The sequence below is a fragment of the Ovis canadensis genome, chromosome 23 (assembly GCF_042477335.2).
Source record: "Ovis canadensis isolate MfBH-ARS-UI-01 breed Bighorn chromosome 23, ARS-UI_OviCan_v2, whole genome shotgun sequence".
NCBI lineage: Eukaryota > Metazoa > Chordata > Mammalia > Artiodactyla > Bovidae > Ovis > Ovis canadensis.
In genome coordinates, this window is record NC_091267.1 from 17,498,528 (window position 1) to 17,505,044 (window position 6,517).

Consider the following 6,517-nt stretch of genomic DNA (forward strand, 5'->3'; position numbering starts at 1 on the left):
TGGTGGTATTTGGCTTTTCCAACTAAATTTGGCTCAAGTTTTCAGGTTGTCGGTGAAACAGGTATACTTCTGGGGTAGGGCTGTGAGTGGACTGCACCATTCCCTTAAAGAAGAAAGAAGTGAGACAAAAAAAAAATTTTTTTTTACAGTTTCATTTGTTTTTTATTTCTATTACTACAAAAATGCTAAAATTAATGGTGAATGCATGCTTGCATTTATCTATAGGTTCAATATGTAGACAATAAAAATTTTCAGTCAAGGGGAAGTACAATTAATTTTTTTTTTAACTTTACAATATTGTATTGGTTTTGCCATACATCAACATGAATCTGCCACGGGTGTACACGTGTTCCCCATCCTGAACCCACCTCCCACCTCCCTCCCCATACCGTCCCTCTGGGTCATCCCAGTGCACCAACCCCAAGGATGCTTGGAGACAAAATTTTAAAACACTTATTTATATTTATTTATTTGGCTACAACACATCTTAGTTGGAGTTTGTGGGATATAGTTCCCTGACCAGGGATTAAACCCAGGCCCCCTGTACTGGGAGCTCAGGGTCCTAGCCAGTGGACCGCCAGAGAAGTCCCAAGTGAAACAAACTTGCTTATATCTGCAGCTAACATCCTCCAAAAAGAGGATACAAAAGGCACAACTGCAAAAATTGTTTACCTTCAATCCAAATAATTTAAGAAACCATTAAAATGACATTTTAGATAAGAAAATTCTATTTGTTTTGATACTCTTAGAGCCATGGAGGAATTCTGATAATAACAATTAGAAAAGTTCTGGTAGAAAGAATTTAAAATTCACATGATATGTCTAAGTAACATTGATCCTGTGGCGAACATTCAGTCACTTTGTAAACTCTTGTTTCATTGTCCTTATATTTTATTCCTAACAATTTATTTCACCTTTATGATTATGCTTGTCAAGTGATAGCTCTTCACGAAGAAGTCATCTGAGAATTGTCAGATGGACATATTTAAAACAAGTCATAGCATTGCTCTCACATTCACTTTCTCAGTTAGCCAGTTCAACAACACAGTAGAAGCTTCATAATCACCTTGGAAGAAAACACGGGCATAGTTCTTGATGATGTTGGAGTAGGTGATCATTTCTTAGATAGTGATGCCAAAAGCACAAACTACAAAAGAAGAAATAAACTGGATCTCTTCAGGATTAACAACTCTGTGTTTTAAAGGACCCCATCAAGCAAGTGAAAAGACTACACACAGAATGGGGGAGAATATTTGCATATCATATATTTAATAAGGGACTTCTAAAGAATTCTTACAATGCAATAAAAGATAATAACTCAGTTGAAAAATAAGCAAAGGATCTGACTATACATTTCTCCAGAGAAGATGTACAAAGCCATGAGCACATAAATGAGTTGATTTCAACCAGCATTAGTCATTAGGAAATGGGAGTCAAAGCCGCAATGAGATACCACTTCACACTCACTAGGAAGGCCATAATAAAAAAAAAATCTGATGGTGGCAAGTGTTGACAAAGATATGGAGAGATTGGAACCCTTGTGCATTGCTGGTGGGAATGTAAAATGGTGCGGCCACTGATGAAAACAAGACGGCAGTTCCTTAAAAAGTTAAAACAGTCCTATGATAATTGGAAAAGAATATTAAAAAGGGAATTATATATAACTGAGTCACTTTGCTATACAATAGAAATTAACACATCGTAAATCAATTATGTGGGTGTGTGCTCAGTCATGCCTGACTCTTTGGGACTCCATGGATTGTGGCCCGCCAGGCTCCTCTGTCCAGGGAATTTTCCAGGCAAGAATAGGGGGTGGGTTGCCATTTGCTACTCCAGAGGATCTTCCTGACTGAGGGACTGAAGATATATCTCCTGCATCTCTTACACTGGCAGGCAAACTCTTTACCACTGTACCACCCTATACTTCAGTTTAAAAGAAATTAAACATAGAATTACCTGTGACCCCAAAATTCAATATGTTCAATAAAATTGAAAACAGGTACTCATACAAAGGGACTTTCCAAGTGGCACCGTGGTAAGGAATCCACCTACTAAACAGGAGACATGAGTTTGATCTCTAGGTCAGGAAGATTCCCTGGAGAAGGAAATGGCATCCCACTCCAGTACTCTTGCCTGGAAAATCCCATGGACAGAGGAGCCTGGTGGGCTACAGTCCACGGGGACACAAGAGAGTTGGACACAGCTTAGCGACTAAAACAACAGAAGACTCATACAAAAGCTTGTACATAAATGTTCATAGCAGCGTTATTCATAATAGCCAAAAAGTTGAAACAACCCAAGTATTTGTTCATCAACAGATGAATGGATAAAAGAGGTTTTATATCCATGCAATGGAGGATTATTGGATGATAAAAAGTGCTATGTGTGTTACAACATGGCTGAATCCTGGAAACAGCACGCCGAGTGAAAGTGGTCACAAAAGGCCATACTGTGTATGACTCCATTTCTATGAAGTGCTCAGAACAGGCACATCTATAGAGACAGAAGGGGGTTGCTTAGGGTTGTGAAGTAGGGAGTGACTGATAATGCACATGGGGTTTCTTTTGGGGCTGATGAAAATGTTCTAAAATTGATTAGAGTGATAGCTACACATATCTGTGAATGTATCAGTACTAAAAAACATTGAATTATGCAGTTTATAGTGGGTGAATTGTATGGTGTGGGATTATAATATAGGTCAATAAAGCAGTTATAGAAAATTCAGCGCGGGGCCTCCCTGGTGGCTCCATGGGAAGGAATCCCATGGACATGGGTAATGCAGGAGACATGGATTTGATCCCTGATTCGGGAAGATCCCACATGCCGTGGAGCAACTAAGACCGTGAGCCACACCTGTTGAGCCCGTGCTGCGCAAGAAAAGCCACTGCGACGGGAAGTCCGTGTGCCGCAACTAGAGAAGGCCCGCACAGCAGCGAAGACCCCGGACAGCCACAAATAAAAAAAATTATATAAAAAAATTCAGCACAAACAGCCCTTGTTGCTCAGTCACTAAGTCCTGTCCAACTCTTTACTAACTCAGGGACTGCAGCCCACCAGGCTCCTCTGTCCATGGGATTCTCCAGGCAAGAACACTGGAGTGGAGTACCACTTCCTCCTCCAGAGACTCTTCTCCACCCAGGGATCGAACCCACATCTACCTGCATCTCCTACAGTGGCAGGTGGATTCATTACTGCTGGGCCACCAGGGAAGCTCAACCACCTTCTGCCTCCAAGACATTGGTCCCTTCACGTGTCTGTCGTCTTGGAAGCATCCATCTGCTCATGCCAGCTTTGGGAGTCACTCGCGTTGCGCTCACACACTGCATCACTTCCTGAAATCAGCACTCTGGAAGAAGTGGCCTCTTGAAAGATGTGGGGTGTGAAGACAGAGAAAGGACTCTTTCTTTTTACTTACTATTTTGTTCTCTTATGTTTTTTGAATGAAAATGTTTAACTTGTGCAGTTAAAAATAAGAAACAGCTCTATTGGTCTGTCTGTTCTCTACTCAAAGCCACCTCCCTTCTCTTCCTGCAGCGTCCCCACCTTAGTGTAGACCTTCAGCTCTGCTCTTCTGAATGTCTGCTGCAAAAGCTCCCTGTCTTTTCCCGCTACTAGTTCTGTTCCATGGTGTATCCTTTAAGCCTTGTCCAATTCATGGGACACAGGAGGTATTTGTTTAACTAAACTGATTAACTGACTGACTGATTAACTAAACTAATAAATGACTGAAGTCCCTTAGCTGGTCTCCACCTCACATCTCTGTTTCTAATCTTTTGTTTGCTTTATTATGTTATTCTAAAATACCACTTTGATGTCACTCTTGCACGAAAGCTTTAGTGATGGCGCTAAGTCTAAGGCAGTGCTGAAGGCACCTGGTAGGGCTGCTCCTCAGCCTGTAAGGATGTTAACTTTAAGAACTGCAGCCAGAAGGCTCCCAGTTTTGTATACTGGAGCCCAGGTGCGTTTTTGCTCAGATGTGCAGTCGTGACTCCAGGGACCTGTAGCCTGCCAGGCTCCTCTGTCCAAGGGATTTCCCAGGCAAGAATACTGGTATGGGTTGCCATTTCCTCCTCCAGGGCATCTTCCTGACCCAGGGATTGAACCTGCATCTCCTGCGTTGGTAGGCAGATTCTTTACCACTGAGCCACCAGGGAAGCCCGGGTATGTTCAGGCCCTAGCAATTTTTCAGCAATGACAAGATGTGGAGAAAGGTGTTATCTGACAAAGCACTGATATTCTTAGCATGTCGGAACCAGTTGGTCAGTGAGGCTAGGTTAGTACCTAGCCCTGGAGCCTGTCCCAAAGATGGAGGGTGAGGGAGGCTGGGAGGTTATCAGGTGCAAACAGGAGGGCAAGGCTGCTTACACACCCAGAGGTCAGGGAAGTTCTGTGCTCTTGGAGCTGAGTTTGATTAACTTCTGCTAGTTACTCTTTATCTATGCCGAGCTGCAGTATCTCATGACTTCAGCAAAGTCACCCCAGACCTAAGCCTGTAGACTCTTCCAAGCTGGTAAAGTTTACTTGGCAGTAAGCCCTCCCTAAAAGCCTCCCTTTTAACATAAAGCTGTAGGTTTTAAGGGCCCCGAGTGACACTCTCCTTCTGGGAAAACCGTGATTATTTCAGTATTCAAGACTTACCACTGAGGTAACTAGAGAAAGCATATTTCTCTTTCCTCTTGGTGTGAGATTGGTCACTCATCTACCCCTAGACACTGAAACACTGGCTATCTCATAGGAGAATTCCCAACAGATACAACTGGGAACAGCTCAATGTTTTTGGCTAAAGTCTCTGGCGGTTCAGACAGTAAAGAATCTGCCTGCAATGCAGGAGACCCAGGTTTGATCCCTGGGTCAGGAAGATCCCCTGGAGAGGGGGAGAAGGGAATGTCTACCTACTCCAGTATTCTTGCCTGGAGAATCCCATAGACAGAGGAGCCTGGTGGGTTACAGTCCATGAGGTCACAAAGATTTGGACGCAACTAACACTTTCACTTTTCACAAATTAGAACAAAACGCTTTAAGGGAAATCATTGCCTTTATCTCCAATGCTGTGACTGCTTATTATGTTTCAGAATAATCTCTCTGCTCATTATGCCCATTCTTGATTGCTTCTTTACTTTTCAAGTTCAAACTGGATTCCATAACACTTTCATCTCTCTCCTCATGAACCTGCTCCCACCAGAGTCAGTGTGTGCAGCCCTCTTCACTTACATCCCTCTTCTTTTTAAAGCTGAGTCGTGTCCGACTCTCTGTGACCCCATGGACTGTGGCACCGTCTCCCAGAGTTTGCTCAGACTCACGTCCATTGAGTTGGTGATGCCATCCAACCATCTTATCCTCTGTCATCCCCTTCTCCTCCTGCCCTCAGTCTTTCTCAGCATCAGGGTCTTTTCCAGTGAGTTGGTTCTTCGCATCAGGTGGCCAAAGGACTGGAGTTTCAGCTCCAGCATCAGTGCTTCCAGTGAATATTCAGGACCGATTTCCTTTAGGATTGAGTGGTTTGATCTCCTTGCTGTCCAGGGGACTCTCAAGAGTCTTCTCCAGCACCACAGTTAGAAAGCATAATTTCTTGGACATTCAGCCTTCTTGATGGTCCAACTCTCACATTTGTACATGACGGCTGGAAAAACCATAGCTTTGACTATTCAGACCTTTGTCGCAAAGTGACATCTCTGCTTTTTAATACACTGCCTAGGTTTGTCATAGCTTTTCTTCCAAGAAGCAAGTGTCTTTTAATAGGCTTTTAACTATAGCCCCGGGAAACACAATTCAAGTGCTTCCAGTAACACAACCCAGATCTGTCTCTTAGGAGACCAGCCTCATCCTTCTCCACAATGTGATACGGGTAGGATTGACACAATTCCTAAATCCAGGATGATTAATTTTCTTGAGCTAAAACAAACAAACAAAAAATCCCATCTCTTGGCCACAGTGGGAGAATATTTTGCACTATCAGAACCAAAGAGGCAGGAGAGCTGTTTGCCAGTGATAATGGGAAAGGGAAACTCCTTCCCTCCTCTGTGTGTGTTGTCAGAAGAGACTATTTCTCTTCTCCTGAATGACGGATGCAAAAGTAGATGTCATGGGCTGCTGTAGCCATTTTGGCATCGTGAGGTATCTTGGGTCCTACTAGGGTGGAGACTCATGAGGTCTGGAGCTGAGCCTGTCGCCATGGAAGAGAGATTTAAAGGACTGAGAAAATCTGCATTCTTAGAGACACTGGCTGAGCTGCTGGATCGTGCCTCTCTTTCAGATCTATCATGGGCCTTTTCTTGAGGTCGGAAGCCTATGATACTGCTGATAAATTGATAGATGTTGACCTATAAGAATGGCAGTTTCTTTTGGTTCATCCTGAGAGTTGACATTCATAAATCCCTTTGAATGTCTAAGTCAGTCTGAGGTGAGCTGTAGCTAAGACAGGCTGGAACTTAGAGCCTCACACCGAGGAGAAGCCGGGCGCTGACCACCCCAGGACGCCTCTGTGGCGCTGTTGCTGCTACTGGGCCCCCTGCTGCTG